This window comes from Thamnophis sirtalis, unplaced genomic scaffold, assembly GCF_051295495.1.
Source record: "Thamnophis sirtalis isolate CommonGarterSnake01/CBP01778 unplaced genomic scaffold, rThaSir2_p1.2 scaffold_13, whole genome shotgun sequence".
Lineage (NCBI taxonomy): Eukaryota > Metazoa > Chordata > Lepidosauria > Squamata > Natricidae > Thamnophis > Thamnophis sirtalis.
The window spans coordinates 41,248,384-41,274,433 of record NW_028261393.1 but is presented as its reverse complement, the minus strand read 5'-3'; positions in this window follow the sequence as shown (position 1 = coordinate 41,274,433).

Here is a 26,050-nt window from a genome sequence, read left to right as displayed (position 1 = left end):
GCAATCAACACCCAGATTAGCAGAGATTAACACCAGGCAAACAAGCAGAAAACAATATCCTAATCAAGGAAGTAGCAAGGTGAAAATTAACACTGGCAAGGCAAACTATTGTATATAACCAGAGACCAACCCCCTCTTCTAGCATGATGTTAAGTAGTTGAATAACAAAACATCTACAAGCAAACAACCAACCTCAGAGACCACCAAAGACTTCACAAACTAGCCAGGAAAGTCAGCTGGGCCAGCCCCTCTCTCTCAGCCCAACCCCTCTCAAAGGGTGGTTATTGTGGGGAAAATAGGAGGGAGAAGGTGTGTTAGATTGAGTTATTTATAAAAAAATGATAAAAGTGGGATACAAATAAACATTAGTTTCAGTAAGGATTTTTTTCTTTTTCTTTTTTCTGCCGCTTATAATGTAAGATTATATTTGGTATTAAATTAAAGCTCTGGTATTCCTTTGTTGTTTTTTTCCACTCTGGGACCTGAAAACCTTTAACCTAACTTCTATTGCTTGTCTATTAATGGGAGTGGCCATAGGTTCCCACAACATCCCACAACAGGTGGCTCAGTGGCTCAGTGGCTAAGATGCTGAGCTTGTCAATCAGAAAGGTTGGCAGTTCAGCAGTTCGAATCCCTAGTGCCGCATAACAGAGTGAGCTCCCATTACTTGTCCCAGCTTCTGCCAAACTAGCACTTCAAAAGCATGTAAAAATGCAAGTAGAAAAATAGGAACCACCTTTGGTGGGAAGGTAACAGCGTTCCCTGCGCCTTTGGCATTTAGTCATGTTGGCCACATGACTACGGAGACATCTTTGGATAGCACTGGCTCTTTGGCTTTGAAACAGAGATGAGCACCGCCCCCTAGAGTCAGGAACAACTAGCACATATGTGTGAGGGAGATTTTTATTTTATAGGTGCTACAGGAGCAAAGCAAGGAAACAAATGAAGCCACGGACATCCTGAAATCATCATGCAAATTCTGGATCTTCGTATTTGGGGTCATGAGAAGAGGCAACATATAAAAATACACCAATAGAGCTTCATTCTCACTCCATGACAAATTTAAAGGGTCATTTTTTTAGAAGCAGGGATTCATCCTTCTGCTGTCTAGAATGACCTGTCCTTAAAGAACATTCTTGAAAAGAAATTAAAAGCCCTTTTAGGGGTCAAAGCACCTGAACCCTTCAGGGGAACAAAGAATGAATTGCTTCCTCCTTGATTTTATACAGCGAATCTGCCCTTAATTTTTGGGTCTGTTTCTGCTTTTTATTCAGATAATCTACCAAATGTCAAATGCCATTTGCTGCTGTTTTCAAACTGTTTTTGCAGAGAAAAGTAAAGGCCTAGACATAGGTAAGAAAACCCAAAAGTACACATGTAAACTAGGTGAAACCAGGCTTAATAGCAGTAACTGTGAGCCAGATCTTGGAGTCTTCGTGGACAACCAGTTAAATGTGAGCCAACACTGTGCAGTGGCAGCCAAAAAAGCCAATGCAATCCTAAATTGCATTAATAGAGGGATACAATCAAGATCAATTGAAGTACTAATACCGCTATATAAAGCCTTAGTAAGACCACACCTAGAGAACTACATCCAGTTTTGGTCACCACACTATAAAAAAGATATTGAGACTCTAGAAAAAGTGCAGAGAAGAGCAATCAGGATGATTAGGGGACTGGAGACTAAAAGATATGAAGAACGGTTGCAAGAACTGGGCATGGCTAGTCTAGTGAAGAGAAGGACCAGGGGAGACAGGATAGCAATCTTCCAATATTTGAGGGGCTGCCCCAGAGAGGAGGGGATCAAGCTATTTTCCAAAGCACCTGAAGGCCAGACAAGGAATAATGGATGGAAAATGAATAAGGAGGGATTCAACCTAGAAATAAGGAGGAACTTTCTGACACTGAAAACAATCAACCGATGGAACAGAAGTTGCCTTTGGAAGTTGTGGGAACTTCATCACTGGAATACAAGAAGATACTAGACTGCCATTTGTCAGAAATGGTGTAGTGTCTCCTGCTTGAGCTAGATGGACTAGATGACCTATAAAGTCCCTTCCAACTCTGTTAATCTGTTTAAAGTAGACATATCTACTTCTGGGGCTGAAATGAGAAAAATGTTTAAATTCTGGTTTGAATAACTATACAGGTAATCCTCGATTTACAACAGTTCATTTAGTGACCGTTCAAAGTTATAACAGCACTGACAAATATGACTTATGGTTGTTTTTCACAGCACCAAAATTCAGATGCTTGGCAACTGGTTCATACTTACAACCATTGCTGTGTCCCAAGGTCATGTGATCAACTTCTCCGACTTTCTGAGGAGCAAAGTCAATGGGGAAGCCAGATTCATTTAACAACCAGGTTACTAACTTATCAGCTGCAATGATTTTTTTAACAACTGTGGCAAGAAAGGTCCTAAAATGGGGCAAAACTCACTTAACAAATGTCTCAATTAACAATGGAAAATTTGGGCTGAATTGAGATCGTAAGTCGAGGACTACCTCATTCACTGGAATGAGGTCCTGCATGTAAACTATTCTGCATAAGCTGCTTTAACCTGTGAATATAATGTAACTTTCTCCATCTCAATCACTGGCTGGTCCATCCTTCCCTGTGTCTTTTAATCTCCCTACTACATTTCTAATAAGGTGGAAATGTCATGCAGCCAATCTAATTTGCTCAATCACCAATGACAAACTAAGCTAATTCAGAGAAAGAGCAAAACCATTGCCCTCAATCTTGCTTTATTCAGTACCGGGCCGAATCCATGTGGCTATGAAGCAGGACAGGAACTGAAGGGAGTGGGGGGTGGGAATGCTGAAATTCAGCTCAGGCTTCCCCAGTCTTGAGCTGTGTGTTGCAATGCAATTTCCATCATCTCAACTTTCCTTGCTAAAAATGCCTATTGCATTCTAGCATATATTCCTAAAGCCAGGTTGAAGAACACAGATTTAGGGCATCTATAAGGCACTGCATGCCAAAACAACTAGATCCAAAGGTAGTTTTTAGTGCCGTCACTCTGCTGAACACTTAATTCCCAGACCTAATTCTGTCTCAGGCCCAAAGATATTTACCCAGGCAGTAGGGCTGTATTGCTATTATCCTTCTCATTTTCTCATTTCTCATCTTCTCATCTTTCCTACTCTCTTCTCCTATTGGTATCTTATCACTTGCTGTTTGCATCTTATGATCAATGATTGCAACTATGATTTATGATCCATGACTATCACTTTGTTTTTTTTTTTTTTTTTTTTTTTAAAAAAAAAATTTTATTTCATTTTCATTTTCATTTTCATTTTGTACAATCACTTATATACTGTGCAAAGAAAAAAGGAAAAAAAAAAGAAACCCCAACATAACACTTCATTCCCCCATACACCCTCTCTTCTCCCCCTCCAACTTTCCTTTCACCCCTCCAACATTCCCCTCTTCTACTTCCCTTCCCCCTCAGACATCTCCCCCTCCCTCCATTTACCCTCCTTACATTCCCTCTCACTCCCTCTTTACTTCTCCCTTCTCTTTCCCTCTTCTCCCCACTTTGGTGTATCCATACAATTCAATTTGTTTTTTACAATAAAAGTAGAAAAAGAAAAAAAGAAAAAGAAAAAAAAAACGGCAGTACACAAGTGAATTCTTATTGTTCTAAGGATTGAAACTGTAATTCCACCCTCCCCCCTCCCCCCTATAATCCCCCCTCCCTAACCCCCTTACGGCTTCGCAGGTCCCATGCCCGGCATAATTCTTTAACAAGCATTTAAGTATAATAAGGCCAACTAACTTTAAAATTTAAAAAAAGTAAGATAAAAGTAGCCAAAAAGAAAAAGGAAAAATAGTAGAAAATAAGAAATAATAAAAAAAAAAAACACCCACACTCACACACAAAAAGGAGAAAGAAACAAAAAGGGTCATAAGCCCACTACGTTACCACAGCTTCCCATTATCTATAAATCTTAATCAATGTGACTCATTCCAAATTTCGATTATTTTACTACTTGCAGGGTTTCAAACTATATTAGAGCCAGGTAAGTTGATCAGTTAGAATTCCCCAACTAAAAATCTCCTTGCTTTGTCTATCTATTCAAACCTTTAATTTATCTCCTTTTTTATCCAAGTATCCAAACCTTTCTATAACACCATTAACTCAAATACTTCTTTCATTTTTCATTTCCAACACCTCCCTTTCTATCCTTACCCACCTCCACATATAAATTTTTAACCTTCCACCCTGCCTTTATCCATATCCACATATATATTTTATCCATATTCGTTGCTCCTCCCATATTTACTCCACTTTCCTGAAGATTCTCCGACCAAACTTTCTTAACCTTATATTGATATAGCAACTCAAACAAACATCAGCTTACGTTCTAGCCCCATGTAATCTAATTAAACTTTCGCTGCCCTTCCCTCTCCCACGCACCTCCCAACTCCGTTTGTCCCAAACCACAACTCATAAAGATCACAATTTCCGCTCTCTTCACCTAAAAGAATAGTTCATGCACAATTAAAGTTAGAGTTCAAACAAAATTTCTGTACAATATATGTCCCCAATCAGCAACGCTTCTTTCAGTCTCCATGTCTCATCATCGATATGCCACTTTTCCATTTTATCCCAGACGGAAATCATAAAGCTTTAAAAACATCGCTAGTCTTTATTCTTTAGTCTTCTGCCCTTCCGGAAGAGAAAAGCAACACGCTCCACCTTGTAGCCACGTGTCTCGCTGTTTGTCTTCTCCTTCTCCCTGTCTCTCCCCAGATCCTGATGAATCAGGAAGTCCCGCCTTCAGGGTCTCGTAGTAAAATTTTCGGGCTTCACAGACAGAGTTAATGCGGTGTTTTTGGTCGCCAAATGTAACTGTAATACCAGCTGGGACTTCCCATCTATATGAAATCTGAGAGTTTCTGAGTTCTTCGGTTAAGAAAGCATACTGTCTCCTTGATCTTAACATTTGAAATGGTATTTCCTTAAAAACAATCAAGTCGTCCCCGTCAATTCTCAACCTCTTTCCGTAGAGCCTCTGTGTTATCTCATTTCTAGATTCCCTTGTGGTAAAGTATATTATTATGTCCCTCGGAAGCTGTCGCTGTTTTGCTACCCAGGAATTCTGGCGGTAAATTCTTTGAATCTGCCAATCAAAGTTAAGTCCCGGACTTCCCACCAAGCGGCTGAAAGCCTCAAAGAATGTCTGTTTCAAATTCTCCTGTTGGTTTTCACGCAGCCCTCTAACACGTATAGCAAAGGCAGACTTGTTATAATTTAATTTGACAAGTTCTTTTTGTGCAGATTCAATTTCCTGTTCTAACGTTTGAATTTTTGATATCAGATTAAGGTTACTTTCTTCCAAAAGTTCCAATTTGTCCTCCGTTTCAGCAATATAATCTGTCATGACTGTCATTACTCCGATTATATCCTGCTTTGCCTGAGCAATTTTAGCATCAAATTCATCAGATAAATCCGAAATCAGTTGATTAATCTCCTGTCTGAAATCATTAAGCGTTTTAAGAAGGAATTCTTGTGTTAGCAAATCTCCCGTGGAGGGTGTAGGAGACAAGGGTAGCGGCTTCATGGCATTTTTTGGAGATATATTATTAAGGAGGCGCTTCTGTTTAAGTTTGGGAGCCATTCCAGAATAAAAATAAGAGACAAGCAATCCAGCGAGCCAAAAATCAAAGTCTGTGCTCCCCTCAGATAATCTTTTAGCAATTAGTACGGAGAAGCCTTCAGGAGGGTAGGGTCAGCTAGCTGCGTCAGATCAAACACAAAAGCTACGAGATCGCCATCTTGTGACGCAGTTAAAAAAAGAAGAAAGGGAGCCTTTTGCGAGATTGAAGCTGGTATTTTAAATAGTAATAGAGAAAGTTCCTCGGGAATGTTCCCCGCCCGAATTGGCTTTTAAATAGCTTAGTTTTGTCCTGGGGGGGAGGCAATCTGCCTAGGCTGCAAAAAAAAGCAGCGCGGAAAACTGGCCGGAGTAAGGGCTCAGCTAATGTTGAACCTCTTCTCCATTCACAGCAAAAAAAAAGCTATGAATTACAAAGAGATCCTAACGACTGACCTTCTCCCTGCCCCTTTCTGCCAGAAAGGGGAGATATCTATAGATCTTATAAGATATACGAACCAGAGTCCTGGCAGGAGCTTTACTTAGCTCCCGACGGCGGCAGCCCCTCCCCTCGAAGCCAACTATCACTTTGTTATTGTATGTGCATAGATTGACAACTTCTGCACAGGAGACATTGTGTGTCCAGTCACACTTGGCCAATAAAAGATTCTATTCTATTCAAAATTCTATTTCTATTTCTATATTCTATTCTATTCTACTCTACTCCTATTCTATTCTATTTTCTATTCTATATTCTACTCTATTCTATTATATATTCTACTCTATATTCTATTCTATTCTATTCTAATCTATTCTATTCCTACTCTACTCTATATTTAGCAAGATTACCAAGAGATTCAAAATGGAATTTCCTCTTTAATTGTAATTTGAGAGAGAAAGAATTTGAATATTTTCAGGAATAGTTGCTTTTTCCCCCCCTTACCAAGAGAAGAAAAACACCCAGAGGGCATTTCTCTTTCTCAGCATAACCTTCCAAAAGATGACCCATGTCTACAAGAGAAAACCTTTCTTGAAAAGTCCAATGGTTAATAGATCCGCGTCTGCAGCCCAAATCCAATGGAATGGTAGATGGCGGAGACCTTTTGAAGGATAGAGGTTAATCAGAGGGCTAAAGATGCAAGGAATAGGATTAAGCAGGTCTTTCTTTGTACAACCAAGGAAGGATAGATGTGAGCATAAAGTGTGTACATAAAGTTTTATAACAGCGCTCTAACTCAAAACCTCTGACATTTATAATACATTTCCATTACTGTTGGCTCTAAATTGCCTATATGTCTTTTACATTAAAAATAAATGGCTCCAACTAGGCAGCTAAAAGGGTTGATGGCATGCAATCCCAGTCGAGAGTATCAAAGTGAACATGTCTATAATTCTGAGTTTAAAGCAGGGAAGAAGAAGCAGGAGAGATACAATGCTGGTCAGCCCAAGATCTGTCTCTCCCTTCCCCCCACCCTTCTTATCATGTACAAATCAATAGCAATAGCAATAGCAGTTAGACTTATATACCGCTTCATAGGGCTTTCAGCCCTCTCTAAGCGGTTTTACAGAGTCAGCATATTGCCCCCAACAACAATCCGGGTCCTCATTTTACCCACCTCAGAAGGATGGAAGGCTGAGTCAACCCTGAGCCGGTGAGATTTGAACAGCCGAACTGCAGAACTGCAGTCAGCTGAAGTAGCCTGCAGTGCTGCATTTAACCACTGCGCCACCTCGGCTTTAAATCAGGGGTGGGTTCTGGCAGAGACTACTGCCGGTTCACTCAGGGGCATGCTGTTCATGAGCAGAAGCAAAAAACAAGATGGCGCTGCCATAGACGCCGCCGGGAGAACCAGTTCCAGGTCATGGCAGGCCTGTGTGGCTGCCGGCTCCAGTGACCCAGGCTGCAAAGCTACTATCGGTTCAGCCAAACCGGTCCAAATTGGTAGGAACTGTTGCAAACCATGCAGTCTTACCACCCTATAGTTCAGGGGTGGGTTGCTACCGGTTTTACTACTGGTTCTCAACTCACGTGCACCCATGCGCTGTTCACTGTAAATTGTTCTTTGAACATGCACAGAACAATGTACAGTGAACTGTGCATGCGCAGTCACTAAAATCCAAAATGGCGGCAGCGAAGCAACCAGTTCGGGGGCGTGGCAGGCCTGGCTCGCTGCCGGTTCTGCGACCCAGGCCTGAATTCCACTACCGGTTTAACCGAACCGGCCAAAACCAGGAGCAACCTACCTCTGCTACAGTTCCACCAAGCAGTTCCCAATTAGAAAGCAGATAGGAGGGATCTCAAGTTTACCTTCATTTCCCGAGCAGGTAAAACTGTTAGAAACAATTTTTTAATTTGGCTCAATTTGTTGGCCAGGAAACAATCAAAACAACTTCCATAATTGATTTCCCAAATAGAAGGAGGACAAAGTCATCCCCAGCTTTGCACATCCTTGTGCCTGGAATTTAATTAACAGTCCCATAGATTCACCAAATGGGCCTCATTATAGCCCCGAGCTCCCTTTTTTTTAATGCAGCCAAAACTTGGAGAGCAATGGGGCTCATCTCTCTCTGATTGTGCCTCCCATTGCCAGATGTTACCTCTACAGGGGAAGGCCTGAGCAGAGCACAGCTGTGGCACCTGTCCTGCTGGATGGTTAATGCATGTTATAAATGACCGTAGTCTTGTCATTAAGGAGCCAGCAATTAAAGACAGATTGCAGATTGTTTGTGCATGCCCTTCTAGTTAGGATAATGGAAGCGGTTATGTAGCATGCCATTCCTAATCACTGGGCCACATCAATTACTCAGGGCAAGGTTGAAGGAATGGCGCAGCGCCAGAGGCAGGAAAATAAATAATGGAGATAAATAACAGGAGATAATCTGGAAAACATGCAGGGGATTTGATGCCAGCCACCTAGGTTGCTCCTGACATGCCATCTTTTTTTTTCTCTCCTTTTTTTGCCACGGAGAAACAAAGCAGAAGTTTTCAAACCCAGAGCCTTCCTTGAGAAGAATGAGTGAGATTAATCTGGGGTGGGGTGTGTGGACAACCTGGGGTTTGCAATTGACTTGGAATGGTTCATAGGAGAAAGAATTGGATGCAATCAACTGGAAAAGGATAGACATTTTCAATAAAGAAACCAGGAGCTGTCTTTAAAGCATATTTCCTTTATCCCAGATGAGATTTTTTTTAAAGAGCTGAACACCTTCTAAAATTCTTCAGCAAACAGACAGAGAAACTGGGAGCTTTTAAGAGCAGGATTTCTCTTTAATCACAATAGTGACACCATCAGAGCTGATATTCAGCCAGTTCTGACCTGTTCTGGTAACTGGTAGTGGAAATTTTGAGTAGTTCGGGGAACCGGTAAGTACCACATCTGGCAGACCCTACCCCCGTCTATTTACTGCCTCCCAAGTCCCAGCTGATTGGCTGGGTCTTCTTCGGTTGCCCTGCACAAGATAATGGAGCTAGAAAGCAGGTTAGTGGGGTGGGGAGGGAATGGAGATTTTGCAGTATCCTTTCCCTGGAGTGGGGAGAGAATGGAGATTTTGCAGTATCCTTCCCCTGGAGTGGGGAGGGAATGGAGATTTTGCAGTATCCTTCCCTGGAGTGGGGAGGGAATGGAGATTTTGCAGTATCTTTCCCCTGGAGTGGGGAGGGAATGGAGATTTTGCAGTATCTTTCCTATGGAGTGGGGAGAGAATGGAGATTTTGCAGTATCCTTCCCCTGGAGTGGGGAGGGAATGGAGATTTTGCAGTATCTTTCCCCTGGAGCGGGGAGGGAATGGGGATTTTGCAGTATCCTTCCCTGCCATGCCCACCAAGCCACGCCTACCAAGCCACACCCACCGAACTGGTAGTAAAAACTTTTGAATCCCATCACTGGACACGGAAAAGCTCCTAAACTAAGAGTCAAATCTCAGTCTCTCCCTCTTTCCCTCTCTCCCTCTGTCTCTCTGTCTCTCTCTCTGAACAATATTGGATCATAAGATTTAAAGAAATGCATTTCCAAATGTCAACAGTGTACTAATTTCTCTACTGGTGTCACAATGTCCAAATTAAGGCAGTATAATTTAAAATGTGGACCCAATTAATTCTCTGGCATTGCTTCCCAAATTTATAAATTTATTTTATATAAAAAAATAAACACCAAATCTATCCATAGTTGCAGAATCAGCTGAAACAATCTACCACCAGTCTCAAAGATTTTTCCCAGCGTGTCTCCAGCCAACATTTTACAGTCTATTTCCATATTAGATTTTTGAAACAATATGTTGAAAACCACAATGTATTTCTAAAGTCGTGTTATCATCTCCATTTTATTTTTCATTAGAAATTTCCTTTAATTCCTTTCCACCTCACATTTGCCCATAAATAAACAGGCATTAAAGGGCAGACTGGCTGGGTAAACATTCTGTCTTGGGCTGCAGTCTTCATTAAAACACTGCAACAACTTCTTTATAAAGGTAAGTTGTGATGTGGAGAAGTTGTGGGGATTTACAGATTTATAAAATAAGAATAATAATGTCACCCCTTGAAAGACTGTCATAAAGATAAATGAAAGAAGGATTTGAAAGCACATTAAACAGGGGAAAGGCACAAGATACAAGTGTAATTGTTTCTAATGAAGTTCCAATAATAGCTCTTTGTTTACTAACAACTTTGCTCTATACACACACTAATGCTGTGGCCCACCAGTGGCCAGTGAAGCTGGTGGCAGACTCAGACAATGAGGAGGCTGGGGAGGAACATGGGCCAGTCTGGGGAAGACTCTGATGAGTGCTCTGTATCGGAGGCAGAGATGAGGCCAGGCGGTTATCAGCTGCCTTCGGAGTCTGAGATCAGTGGGGCAGAAGAACAGCTGGAGCCTGTTCCCAAAGTGCACATGCGCAGAACTGCCAGGAGAAGGGAATAGTTAAGGAACAAAGGCCGACTTGGGAGTAAAGGGACAGGTGGATGGTGAATGACCCCTCCCATAGGGAATAAAGAGGAGCCAAAGGCGAGGAGAGTTTGCAGGAGACAATTAGTTTGCTTAATTAGTGTGAAGATTTGTTTGTGACTCTCAGAGACTTCTTGCCAAGTATTTTCTGGTACATCGTTGTGTTTGTAAGATATCGACCTGGCAGCTCTCCAAGCCTATTAAGGTCTGTGGTTGTAAATACACCCTTGAAAGACTATTTGCTGAGACTTTGCTGGATATGAATGACAGGAATTCACATTAGTTTAATAAAAAAGAGGTTTGGTCAGGACAAGGAGTCTGCTTTATCATTTGATGAAGCTTAGGTCAGAACAACTAAGGGTACCAAACACATACAAAGAGATGGGCAGAAAGCAAGAAAGAAAAGGACACTTACTGCATCTCCCTACATAAATGCATCTGATTGCTGCTTGAATAATGTAGCCAGAAAGCATTCCTTTCTCATCTTTTTTGTATTCCGAGTGTGTCTGTGTGTGGTCTAAAACAATTTAAAATGAATAAAATGTGTGCTTGTGTAGAACAGCACTGTTTTTACACAGATTCCAATATTGGATTCTTTTTTCTTCTTTCTCTCTCTCTCTCTCTCTCTCTTTCTCTCCCTTCCCTGCCATGAATACACAGTGAGTCAATCTGGCCGATCTCAATGGTTGAGTAAGCTCTTTGATTTTTGAATTATTTTGAGATTAACTGAATTTGAAATGTGTGCAGCCTGCAATGTCTTGCTGGCCCCAGAAAGATGAGCTGGGTTATCGGCAGAGAAAAGTTGCAAAACTACATTTTCCCCATTATGACTTGCTAATGCCGAACCTTCTCCTCGCTTGTCAGGTTGCCAGGTGGCCATTAAGGCAAGGAGAAGCTGATTGGAAAAGTTCAATTTGATATCATCTCTCCTGACCAGCTTCATAGAGTTAGAAGAGGAATCATTTGGCTCAAAAGATGCTGGTTTTTTTGTGCTCATAAGGGAGGATATGCTACTTTAGAGAAGACAGCTGACCACTGATCAACATATATAAACATCTAAGAGAACAAGTATTTGTATTTGTATCTATTAGTTTGTCAAACATGTACAAAATAGCAGGGATAAATATAAACATGAATATGAACGAAAGAAATGAACAAAAATAAAAGGGACATTAGGAGAGGGACGGTAGCAGAGGTGGGTTCCTACCAGTTCGCACCTATTTGGTACAACCAGTTTGTCAAATCTACTGAACCGGTTAGAAGAGGTTCCACCAGTGGACCCAGAAAGCAGGCCACACCTACAGATGAGGTTCCCAAAATTTTTGAAACTCACCACTGGCAAGGATCTTGTAACTTGACAGCTTTTAAGACTTGCATGCTTCGATGCCAGAGTTTCTGAATAGCTACTTGGACCGATCTAAGTACTAATTCATAATTTCATATCTGGTCACATGGGCGGCAAGCCACTCCCATTCGGTCACATGGGTGGCAAGCCACTCCCACAAAGGAGGCCACACCCACAGAGTAGGTTCCAACAATTTTTGAAACCCACCACTGGACGGTAGGCACACTTGTGCGCTAATGCATGCCCCCTTTACGGACCTCTTAGGAATGGGGTGAGGTCCACAGTAGACAGTTTTAGGTTGAAGCTGTGAGGGTTTGAGGATGTAACACCAGAGTTGGGTAGAGCATTCCAGGCATTGACCATTCTGTTGCTGAAGTCATATTTTCTGCAATCGAGTTTGGAGTGGTTTATCTTGAGTTTGCATCAATTGTTTGCCCGTGTGTTACTGAGGTTGAAGCTGAAGAACTTATTGACAGGTAAGACATTATAGCAGACGATTTTGTGTACTGTACTTAGATCATACCACAGGCGGCGCATCCCGTTTGCTCCTCTTTTATGTCTTATGGGAGGGGCCAATCATCTCCAAGCCTTATTTCCAAGTTGACCCTGTATCTTAATTGTCCTTGCCTTCTGGCAGCTCTGCGCATGCGCATACTGGAACAGGCTCCCACTGTTCTTCTGCCTCGCTGATGTCAGACTCCAGAATCTCCGGAGGCAGCAAATAACTACCAGTTGGCCTTGGCTCCCTCTCTGCCTCCAATGTAGAGCCCTCGTCCAAGCCTTCCCCAGACTCCAGGACTGGCCCATGTTCCTCCCCAACCTCTTCACTGCCCAACTCTGCTGCCAACTCTGTGGTGGGCCACAAGAATCCTCATATACTGAATTAGCTCTATCCACCCTAGCAGCCTATTGACACTCTTGGAAGGAAAAGCCATGAATGCCTTCAGCTTATTTTTAAAATGTGGGCAACAATGATCTTCTTGTCTATAATATGTTTTATAAGTCCTTCACTGTCTTGATGGTATTTGTTTTATTGTAGCCTGCATAAAATCAATATTTCACTAAATGAAATTCAGTCTTTAGTCCAGGTCAATACCATAAAGATATCTTCTCCATTTCCTCCTTCCATGAAAACTGAGCAGATGTAATTGATATCAATCCTGTATTTTTCTTATGCCATGGTAGTAAAAGTCCAGGATTTATTTTAAAATGTGGTGATTACCTTCTCAGACAGAAGTTGATATTTCAGTCTAGATTTCAGTCTCCTGCATTATATACAGTAGAGTAAAAAATTATTAAAATATTCACAGGTGGTGCTATTCATCTTCTTCTTTTTCTCCTTCTACTTCTTTTTTCTCCTTCTTCCTCTTTTCTTCTTCCTTTTCTCCTCCTTCTCCTCCTCCTCCTCCTCCTCCTCCTCCTCCTCCTCCTCCTCCTCCTCCTCCTCCTTCTGCCATTTCTGTCATCGGACATTGACGATCATGTTGGCAATCCTATTTTTGTCAACAGCCAAATGAAAAAGTGCTTCTGAGTTTTGTCCAAACCAGTTTTTGAAGCCATGATATTCTTCTTCTGCCTGGACCTCATTTCCCTTCAATCTTCCCCTGGAGGATTAAGTGAAATATGCTGTATTTTTCTGAGTGTCACATCACATGTCCAAAATATTCTAACTTTCACTTTTTAATGGCTTTGATGATTTCCCTTGGCTTTCCCAGATGGCTTATCACCTCCTCATTTCTGATTTTGTCAACCCAGCTTATACGTAACACCTATTATTATTTAACATTATTATTATTATTATTATTATTATTATTATTATTATTATTATTATTATACAATTATATCACAGCGGCCAGTTGTTTCGCTGCTATTATTATTATTATTATTATTATTATTATTATTATTATTATTATTATTATTATTATGTGGCCACCAAATCTCCCTTTATTAAATCTGCAAGAGCTGAAGACGGCTCCTTCCATCTGAAGGAAATCTAAAAGTTCTTTCATCTGCAAAGCAGATACGTTTCCACTGAGCAAAAGGTCTTTCTCCCAATGGAGCAAAGATGGAGAAATGTGTAGCTCAATTATGATTTTATCCCCATTTCAAAATCTCTACAGGCAGCGCAAAGCAGAAGCCGTTCAGGATTTTTAGCCTTGTGAAGCTGGAAGCCCTGAGAGATGAAGGAAGACTGTGGTCCTACATGAAAATAAGGTGGTGGTGGGGGGAATTCTTTGCAGAACTATTATTAGGTTTCACAGTTTAGCATCTAGAGAATTACCAAGAGAAACAGTAACAATGTTTTCCGCTGCCTCCAAAGATTGATTGAAAGCACACTAGATTAAAGCTTCTTTTATAACAATAAAACATTTTGTTGTGGCCCGCCAGCGGAGCTGGTGGCAGACTCAGACAGTGAGGTTGGGGAGGCACATGGGCCAGTCCTGGAGTCTGGGGAAGGCTCTGATGAGAACTCTGCGTCAGAGTCAGAGATGGGGCCAGGCTGTCCGACAGTTATCAGCTGCCTTTGGAGTCGGAGATCAGTGGGGCAGAAGAATAGCTGGAGCCTGTTCCCGATGCGCACATGCGCAGAGTTGCCAGACAAAGGGAACAGCTAAGGAACAAAGGTCAACTCAGGAGTAAAGGCACAGGTGGATGGTGGATGGCCCCTCCTATAGGGAATAAAGAAGAGCAAAAGGGGAGGGGAGTTTGCAGGAGAAAAATAGTTCAATTCATTAGGGCAGTGGTCCCCAACCTTTTTATCGCCGCGGACCAGTCAGCCTTTGATAATTTTACCGTGGCCCGCTGAGCGCGCGCAGGGGTAGGAGGGCGTTGTTCGCGACGACACATTGATTGTTTATATATCAGATTGTTTTGATTAAACAACTTTTATTTTATTGTATTTAAACATGCCTTACAAAATAAAATACAATTACATAAATATAAAGTGCAAGGCTACGCTACTAGCGCTGTCTACGCTAGCCCTACGTAGCTGCGCAGGCGCTCTTAGGTTTTTTTCAGGAATCGGCCAGCGCTGAAGCGCTGAAAAGGAATGAGAAGGGTGGCGCTGGACACAGGGGGGCGGTGGGCCGCTGGTGACGTCAGAGTGCCACCAGTGGTCCAGTAACACCCCTTGTGCCAGTTAGCCCTAATTTGCATACAGAAAGAAACTATGGCTCCCGGCCGCTGCAGCGATCATGGCCCCCGGCCGCTGCAGCAATCATGGCCCCCGGCCGCTGCAGCGATCATGGCCCCCGGCCGCTGTGCGGCCCGGTGCCAGGTACTCCACGGCCCGGCACCGGTCCGCGGACCGGGGGTTGGGGATCACTGCATTAGGGTGAAGATCTGTTTCTGACTTGTTGCCAAGTAATTGCTGCTACAGCATGGAGTTTGGAAGATATCAGCCTGGCAGCTCTCCAAGCCTGATAAAGGCTTGTAATTGGGAAATCTCATGAAAGACTGTTGGCTGGGACTTTGCTGAAGAGGAATTCCCTTTAACCTAAATAAAAGAGGTATTATTGGGACGAGGAGTCTGATTCATGATCTTGGGAAGCCTAGGTCAGAACGCGTTTCTGTTATTGTCATTTTAATTGAAAAGTTGCAGAAAAAGAGGACACAAAAGATCAGAACCTACCTGGAAAGTTCTCCGATTTTATGTTTGATAGGCTTAAGACTAATTCACATTGCATGCTAAATCCCAGTGAGGTGTGTTTGGTTTTTTGCTTAATAGGAACTCACCCACTGTGGTTTAGAAAGCTATAATTTATGGATTACCTTGCTGCATCAACTAAACACTCAGGTTTACTCTATAAATCTTGATTAAGTATATTGTGGCATGCATATTGTAAATCCAACACCAAGTTTCAACACTCTGCATTACAAAGTAAAGATCAGGAGATATTTGGTTGGATGATAGGTTACATCCCACAGTTCAGAATCCTGCTGCAGTAAAGCTATTATTTATCTATGTATGTATTTATCATATAATTTTTTAAAAATCCTTTATAACAAAATGGTGTCCATTAGATTTGGCCTCCATTTTTTCCTCACACGCATGATGTGACTGACAGGTGACCTCAATCTCAATCTTACCAGGGATTTACTACATAGAGCAATAACACTTAGATTTATATACTGCTTCACAGTGCTTTACAGCCTTCTCTAAGCGGTTTACAGAGTCAGCATATTGTCCCCAAACTACCTGGGTCCTCATTTTGCTGCCCTCGGAAGGATGGAAGGCTGAGTCAACCTTGAGCCAGTGAGAAATGAACTGCTGGCATTTGGCAGAATTAGCCTGCAATACTGCATTCTAACCACTGCACCCCCACAACACATTTACAAGTACATATGTATATATCAGAGGTGGGTTCCTACTGGTTCGGACTGGTTCGGATGAGTAGGTAGTAACTCGGCCACCCACACCCCCAAACCGGTTCTATCACTGGCGCCATAGGTGCCACAATATTGTTTTTTGCTTCTGCTCATGCGCAGAAGGCATTTTTTCACTACTGAGCATGCGCACCCCAAGCACATCCCTGAACGAATTGGCAGTAAAAGACTCCGGAACCCATCCCTGTGTGTATATGGTGTATATGGGGAGTAGAAGGAGGGGAGGAGAATCCTGATTTGCCTTGTTCTCAGCTGATGCATCAGATGGAAACTGATCAAGGGGACATCCAACCTGGAACTAAGGAGAAATTTCCTGACAGTGAGGACAATTAATCAGTGGAACAACTTGCCTCCAGGAGTTGTGAATGCTCCAACACTGGAAGTCTTTAAGAAGATGTTGGATAGCCATTTGTCCGAAATGGTATAGGGTTTCCTGCCTAGGCAGGGGGTTGGACTGGAAGACCTTCAAGGTCCCTTCCAACTCTGTGCTTCTGTTGTTACTCTGTTAGTCTGTATTATTTCACCTACATTTCCCTTGCTCTTCTCCTTTTTACAGCCTTACCAGTTCGCAGCACTTTCCTATACTAGCTTTCATTAAATGGCTGATGGTTTCACAAATCCATCAGTCTCTCAGCAGAAACCTGTAAGAAAAAAGAATCTAATGGTCCCATTTACTTCTCCTTTTTTTACACATCAGAACCAGCAACCTTTTTCTTTCCTCCAATTATTTCAGGGGGTAGGCAGGGGGTGAGTGCAGATGGCTTTTTAAGGCAAGCTTTGCCAAAGTAATTCAAACTACCTTCTCCTAACTGGTCTACTCCTAATTACACAAATGCGGGGGTACCTATTCACACTGAATACACAGAAAGCACTGTTTTTCCACAAGAGTTTCCTGGAGATAATCACATAATTTTGTGCCTATTTTCCAACTGTCCCTAATTTAAAAAAAGACCTATGGAACCCTAACACACACACACTCTCTCTCTTTCTCTCTCTCTCTCTCTCTCCCTCCCTCCCTCCCTCCCTCCCTCTCTCTCCCCCTCTCTCTCTGTGTGTCTCCGTCTTTCTCTTTTCTCTGTCTCTCACACTCTTTCTCTCTCTGCTCTCTCTCTTTCTCTCTCTCTCTCTTTCTTTGTCTCTTTCTCTCTGTATCTCTGTCTTTCTCTTTTCTCTGTCTCTCTCTCTTCCTCTGCTCTCTCTTTCTCTGTCTATTTCTCTCTCTCTTTGTCTCTTTCTCTCTGTATTTCTGTCTTTCTCTTTTCTCTGTCTCTCTCTTTCTCTCTCTGACTCTTTCTTTCTCTGTCTATTTCTCTCTGTCTGTCTGTCTGTCTGTCTGTCTGTCTCTCTCTCTCTCTCTCTCTCTCTCTCTCTCTCTCTCTCTCACCATACAACTGAGGGTAGAACAGGAAGCAATGGGTGGAAACTAATGAAGGAGAGAAGCAATTTAGAACTAAGGAGAAATTTCCTGACAGTTAGTCAGGAATCAGTGGAACAACTTGCCTCCAGAAGTTGTGAATGCTCCAACACTGGAAGTTTTTAAGAAGATGTTGGATAATCATTTGTCTGAAGTGGTGTAGGGTTTCCTACCTAAGCAGAGGGTTGGACTAGAAGACCTCCAAGGTCCCTTCCAACTCTGTTATTCTATTCTAAACATCTTTAAGAAGCTCTATGACCCTTCACTGCTATTCAAACAGTAAATTTATTTGCACTGCATAGCATTGATGCTGTAGCAAAACCAAGTTTAAAAAATGATTAAAATAAACCAGGCAAACTAAGACAAGCTCAGTTCAAACGTTTGCTTCCTTGATCTCAGCCATCGCCAACACACACTAATTTTTCCCGAGAAACAGCTGCAAAGCAGGCCAACATTTCACGTGCCCTGAGAAAGTGGGAGAGCTTAGGCAAACAGGAGGCTAGTATTTTATAATTAATTTTTTTGTCATCAGGGCTACATTTTAATCTTAGCCTGCTGTGTTCAGAATCCTTGCTATCATCCTGTAAAGGAGGGGAGGGGTAGCTGGGCCCTCCCTGTGCCTCCATTCTGTCAAGTTGGCATTTTGAAATCTATCCATCAATCTCACTCCTCTGAAATGTGTTACCATTCAGCATATTTTATATAACTGCATAACATTCATTTCAGGAGGCTCTGGCCAATGCATTGATTTCCTTAGGTATTTATAGCTGTTGGTGCTTAGCCTCAGCTAAAGTATACTTTCACCATAAAAGTTTAACATTAGAAGGGTGTTATATCACATTGGTGAAGGAAGTGAGCTAAAGGCCGAAGAATTTTATGGATGAGGTACAAGTAGTAAATTCAATCAATCGCTCACTCAATCAAATCAAAATAGAGCTGGAAGGAACCTCGGAGGTCTTCTAATCCAACCCCCTGTTCAAGCAGGAGACCCTTATACCATTTCAGACAAAGTGTTAGCCTTTGTTTTGCTGCTTGCTTTTCGGCTGCCATTGAAACGGGGAGGGAGGGCATGGTATTTGGGGAGGGAATCATTCTGTGCTGGAGGACTGTTTATTGGGGTTGTTCTCACCATCTCTTTGCACATGTGGAAGGAGGGGAGTTTCCCACCGAGGCCAACTATCCAGCATTCCAACCTGATGATGATTTTTGAAGATGTCTCCCACCTGACAGTTGGGTGAATGATGATTGGACTATGGACTGGGGTACCAATGGGAGGGGAATGAATCTATTGCTTTCGCGCTCTTTTCTCAGATTCAACTTTGCTTTGCTTCTCGTCGTTTATAATCGTGACCCGACAAATGCACGAATGTCAAAAGCGTGCCTACAAAACCGCGGCGCTAAACTGCGATGTCAAAAGCATGCCAACAACAGCGCGCCGACAAAAGCGCGCCGACAGAAGCGCGATTTAAGTTAAGGTAAGGTTTAGGGTTAGGTTTAGGGTTAGGTTTAGGGTTAGGTTTAGGGTTAGGGTTAGGGTTAGGGTTAGGGTTAGGGTTAGGGTTACAGCGCGCTTTTGTCAGCGCACTGTTGTCGGCGTGCTTCAGCGCTCATTCATCGGCGCGGTTTTGTCACCGCGGTTTAGTCAGGCGCGCTTTTGTCGTTCGCGCATTTGTGGTGGAACCGTTTATAATCAGTAAAAGTACACTTAATTCTGAAACATGGAGTTGAGTGGTTTCTTTCTTGGTTATTAAATGAAGGGGCAGTGACACAAAGGGCTGTCCAGTCTCTTCTTTAAAATCTCCATGGATGAAGCACTCTCAGCTTCTGGTGGCAAGCTGTCCCACTGGTTAATTGTCCTCACTGTTAGAAAGTTTCTCGTTATTCCCGGTTGCTTCTGTCCTTGATTAGCTTCCATCCACTGTTTCTCGTCTTGCTTTGAAAAACAGATTGACACACACACACCTTCTTTGTGGCAGCCCCTCAAATACTGGAATACTGCTAGCCTGTCACCCCTAGTCCTTCTTTTCTCTAGCTGTACCCATTTCCTGCAACCAGGCGCTGTGTATTATTCTCTACCCATTATCAGATGAAGGCTCATGAGTAGGGGGGTGGCTTAGTGTTGATGTCACTCCCCTCCCACTCAGGAGGTTGAGATTTCTTTTATTGTTATATAGTTTTTATTAGTCTGTAACAATGATGGCTCATCTTTTTGTTGTTGGGTGCCAAAAATGCGAGGGCACATGTGCGATCGCGCATGTGTGTTTGCCAGCACCCACAATGCAAAGCGTGCCACCATATGTGCACGTGCCACAACCACCACCACGCTCCCCCCCCACATACCTGCTGCACTACTCGCCTCCAAGCTCAGCTTGGTATTTCCTCTGGGGGGCCGGGGGACACCATTTTTGCCCTCCCCAGGCTCCGAAGGCTTTCCTGAAGCCTGGGGAGGGTGAAAACAGCCTCCTTCAGCCCCCTGGAGTCCCTCCAGAAGCCAAAAACAGATCATTTCAGAACTTCCAGTTGGCTCGTTGGGTCTGTTTTTCGCCCTCCCCAGGGCTCCGGAGGCTTTCATGGAGAGGGCGAAAATGGCCTCCCCTAGACCTCCGGAAGGCCGAAAATCAGCTGGCTGGCACGCGCATGCACACTGGAACTAACAGCCTGCATGCCAGAAGATATGGCTCTGTGTACCACCTGTGGCACACATGCCATTGGTTCGCCTTCACAGGTCTGTAATATAAGATACAAAGAGAATACAAAAGCAAATATTAGGGAAACTAGGAAAGGAAAAAGGAAAGCGAATAGTGGGGAAAGAAAGGGAAAAAGAAAAAAAAGGCATTGACTTCTGACTCCTTTGGTGCAGTAAAATAAGGCATTGAGATCTACTCTCAACTTTTTATCTTTTTCATAATAAAAGAAACTAGCCATTTCTGTAACAACAAATCTACCTAATCGGTAAAACCCAAGGTCAACGTTTCACCTTTTTCCACCTCAAGCACAAAGTCCAGACGTGGTTTCCAAGTCGAAGTGAAGGTTGAGATTTCAATCCCTAGGTATCAGCAGATGTTTCTCTCCTGGGACGCAAAGAAGAAAATCTGCTGTGAACTCCACGTGGCCTCATGAAGGGCATCCGGCCAGTAAACGCTCAGCTACATCCAGGCACCCCAACTCTACCCCAATTAAGAGGATTTCGGGTCAGAAAAAGGGAGTTTTTATTATCAGACAAAAGGAGCTACGACAGCTGAGAAAATTCTCTAGATGCTGCTTCTAACAAGGGAGATCCTTGGTGGCACAGTGGTTAGAGTGCAGTACTGCAGGCTACTTCTGCTGACTGCCGGCTGCCTACAATTTGACAGTTCAAATCCCACCAGGCTCAAGGTTGACTCAGCGTTCCATTCTTCTGAGGTGAGTAAAATGAGGACCCAAATTGTTGGGGGTAATATGAGGAGAAAACCTATGACATGGCTGCAGTACAGATACCATCTATGTGTAGAAAGAGCATAAAAACACTCTACAGTGTGATCTCGGCTTTCTTGTCTTTTCACAAAGAGAGCCCGTAAAGCAAGGTCTGGCAGACAATAAACGAAGAGTACTTTGTGGCTTGTTAATTCTTCTCCTGAGTGACACACTTTGCCACTGAAGCTCCTACCGATAATTGTTTCTTTACTGGGATGAAAGGAACTGTCGGCTAAATCATGATGTTTGGGAAGAATAGCACGTTGGAAAGTTCACTAAAATGGCAAGCCATATTAAGGCCAGGTTTCTCTATCCCATATTTGGGATCAGAAGGATGCCAGCAAGCCACAACCTAGCTTAAAAGAGAGAGGCCAAGCCGATAAGAAGAACTGCTGCCCATTTTTTATCCCAGATTACGGCTGAGGTTGAAGAAAATCAAGATGATGGCAGTAAATGCACAAAATCCCTTCCCTTTGCAGAAGATTGAATGTGTTCTTAAAATTAATTAGGCTTTATTGGCCAGTCATACCTGCTATTTTGACTTTCCTGATACCCCCTCTGGCCCAGGCCCATGTCCTCTGTTACAGGTGATGTGAAAGGATGAGCTAATTAGACCATCTGGGAATGAAGAAGAATGTTCTGATTGGAAGCTTCTTCTTAGCAAGAAGCAGAAAACCTACTTAGCTTTAATTTTCTAGCACTGCTGCTTCCATTTTAAAAGTCTGCCTTGGCTTAGCTTACTGTCCCAGCACTCATGGCCACCATTAGCCTTGGGAATAAATAGATAGGAAAATAGTTTTTGAACTCATATATATGAAGAGAAGGGATGCTGAGTGACTCGGTGGCTAAGACTCTGAGCTTGTTGATGGCAGAAAGAATGGCAGCTCAGCAGTTCAAATCCCTAGGGTTGTGTATTGGAGTGAGCTCCCATTACTTGTCCCAGCTTCTGCCAACCTAGCAATTCGAAAGCATGTAAAAATGCAAATAAAAAAAATAGGAATCACCTTTGATGAGAAGGTACGAGGGTTCCGTGTGCCTTCTGCATTTAGCAATAGCAATAGCTATTGCTATTGCTATTCTGCATTTAGTCATTCCACCCACATGACTACGGAGACATCTTCAGACAACACTGGCTCTTCAGCTTTGTAATGGAGATGAACACCGCCCCCTAGAGTTGGGAACGACTAGCACATATGTGGGAGGGGAACCTTTACTTATGAAGAGAAGGAGAAGGAAGGGAGAAAGAAGGGCAAGAGGAAAAGGGAGGAGGAGGAGTAGAAGAAGAAGAAGGAAGAGGAAGAGGAGGAGAAGGAGAAAGAAGGGCAAGAGGGAGAGGAGAAGAAAGGAGAAGGAGGGAGGGAGGGAGGGAGGGAGGGAGGGAGGGAGGGAGGGAGGGAGGAAGGAAGGAAGGAAGGAAGGAAGGAAGGAAGGAAGGAAGGAAGGAAGGAAGGAAGGAAGGAAGGAAGGAAGGAAGGAAGGAAACAGATCAACATGCAGCCTGTAAAAATTCAACAGTAGCAGATGGGCTTGTAGATCTTTTGTCTCTGGGAGACAAGTCAAGAATTGCTGGTCACAAGAAAAAAGAATGTAAATTTTTTGTTCCTTGCCACTATACACACTGAACTGAAGTCACTCCTTGGGCCGTGTACTTGTAAAGAAAAGATGCAGCTAACTCACAATTTTACATCCACGGTATTTCAGTTCAGCCACTTGTCCCGAATGCTGCGAAACACCGTCTCTAGCAGCAAAGTTCAGAAATTAAACAATTACAGTGGCGGATCTCCATGAGGGATTGCTCTTGCTCTTAATCTGTAAGCATTCATTATCTCAAACTTAAAATCATCTGGCCAGGAAGAGATTTCCTCAATTCATTCTTCCATGTAATTTAGCAAAGGCTTCTGCTGCTCAACATCCAAAGGTATATTAATTATTTTTAAATTATTTCTGGTCAACTGCTCGTGTACTTTAAGTACTTCAGTTTGTAGATTGGTAATGAGCTTATCATGGTGAGATTCATCTTTTTCTTCTAAGGTCTTAATTCTTAATTTAAGAGCCTGAGTTTTCTTGGTTTCAAGGTCTCTCTGGATCCCATATATGCCAATTTCCAATTTATAAAAACACCAAGACAACTAGAAACAAGAACAGTATTTTTCCCGAACGCCATCACTCTGCTAAACAAATAATTCCCTCACCACTGTCAAACTATTCACTAAGGCCGCATTACTATTAGTATTAGTCTTGTCATCATTCTATCATTGATCTCCTCCCACTTATGACTGCAGGACTTTGTTGCTTTTGTATCATTACGATTTATATTGATTGTTTCCTGATTGCTTATTTGTACCCTGTGACTATCAATAAGTGTTGTACCTTACGATTCTTGATGAATGTATCTTGTCTTTTTATGTGCACTGAGAGCTCATGCACCAAAGAAATGTTCCTTCTGTGTCCATCATACTTGGTCAATAAAGAATTTTATTCTATTCTATTCTATTCTATTCTACTCTACTCTACTCTACTCTACTCTACTCTACTCTACTCTACTCTACTCTACTCTACTCTACTCTATAAATTTACTGGCGGTCTGTTTAGAAAAGGACTGGATTTCACCATTCATTCAAAGCTCATTATTTCTTCTTGCTAAGAAAGTGACACATGCAGAGCCATTAATTGTGACTCTTATCTAATCCAACAGAGAACTTGGAAGGGGGCATCAGCCCAGCTTCTCTATTCAGGATTTCCACAGAGTTTATAAGCTCATCTGGGTTGATTCTCTCTTGATTAACTGGAGTGGAACTCAAAATAAGTCAGAGGGAACGGCATTCTTCATTTTATGAGCCATGCCATTAAAACTATGTTAAATTGGAGGAGGGTTTCATTATTATCTTAGTGTTTGAAGTTATATGGATTTTTTTTTCAACCCAGACATGTGATGTTTGAATGTTTGAATGATTGAATGTTTATTATACTTGTATGCCGCCCTATTCCCTAGGGACTCAGGGTGGCTAACAAACAAGTGGGGAAGGGGAAGAGACAAAAAAATGAACAAGACAAAAGACAAGATACAAGATACAAGAAACAGATTAAAAACTTCACAACAATCGCAACCATTCAAGTGGGACTGGGAACTCATCAGCCCCAGGCCTGCCGGAACAGCCAGGTCTTGACGGCTTTGCAGAAAGCCTGAAGAGTGGTGAGGGTCCAAATCTCCATGGGGAGATTGTTCCAGAGGGCCGGAGCAGCCACAGAGAAGGCCCTCCCCCGGGGGGGTCGACAGTCGATATTGGCTAGCTGATGGTATCCGGAGGAGGCTAAACTGTGGGATCTAATTGGTGGTAGGGAAATAATTGGCAGGAGGTGGTCTCTCAAGCACACTGTATGTGATACAGTGTGTGTTTGTGTGTGTGTGTGTGTGTGTGTGTGTGTGTGTGTGTGTGTGTGTGTGAAGACTTAATGTAATTAATGTAATGTAATTATTTGAACAGGTACTCTTCAGCTAAGGACCACAGTTATACCCAGGATTACTGTCGCTAAGTGAGTTTTGTCCCCTTTATTGCTACAGTTGTTAAGTAAATCACTGCAGTTAGGCAAGTGTTAAGTTAATCTGTTTCCCCCATTGATTTTGCTTGTCAGAAATCACAAAAGATGATCACATGACGGAGGACACTGCAACCATCATAACTATGAGCCAGTAAAGGTAAGGAAGACACAGAATATTACCTCATATGGAATAGATTATATGAGTGGTTAGAGGTAAGAGGTAGAAATCAGAATAAGAAAGACTATGAATGTATCTATTAAAAATAAAGATAGTTTACAACTACACTTATGTCAATATAACACAAATATAAATAAACTAATATAAAAATATTCTCAGTTAAAATTATTTAGTGATATTATTATTGTTGTTATTAGTGCATTGGCATCCATCAGTCTCAAAAGACTATGGTATCATGCTCTGGAAAGAGGTAATGCTGGAGTGTCCTCTCCAGAGCACGAGGCCTGGGTAGATTAATATGGAGGATAGACTGTTACCCAAGCAGCAGATCCCACCTCTCCACGTGGCTGAAATAGTCCAATGGAATGGCAGAGCCAATACAATTTGTTCCAGCTGCGTCGCACAGTTACCAGAACATGGTTGTACACAGTCATGAACTGCTTCCGGGACTCCAGCTCTGGATTTTGCCTGGAGGTTGATTCCTGAAGCCTTTTCCAGTAGTGGATAAAGCCACAAGGCAATGGAGGTTTGTCATCAGAGTTTCTCTTCTCCTAGAAGATGTTTCTGATGCTTGATCTGCCATTGGGGCATAAAACCATCTTCCACCTTCAAAACCCTTGACTGTCTTCTCCTGTAACCCTGGAAAGGGGCCCTTAAGAGGTTCTCCCAGCCGGCCCAGCTGGACCAAGGTTTTTTTAAGGAGGTGTTACTCCTCCATCCCTCACCCTTTGTCCTGGCTTGTGACAGGCAGAGCCTGGCTTCCCAAACGTTGGGCCCAGGATGGCGGGTTTTGTTATTGGTACATGTGTTCATATTTATTATTGTCCTTTCTCTGGTTCTTCTTTTTTTGTAAATGGTATATCCTGACAATACACTGTATTCAAAATGTTTATGAATAAAATATATTTTTTTAAAAAAAAATGAGTCAGTGGCCAAACATTTTGATCACATGATGTAAATGTGGAAAATGCTCATAAATCCTGTTTTTCAGTGCTGTTGCAACTTCACAGAGTCACTAAATGAACTTTTGTAAATCAAAGTCTGCCTGAACAGAGGAAAATACGCTAACCGACCCCCCCCCCATTTTTTTCAGAAGGTCCAAACTTACAGACTCCCTCCAGTAACTTCCCCATATCACTTGGTTATCTCCTTCCCATAAACCCAAAGATAAAGCATAAGAACGTCCTG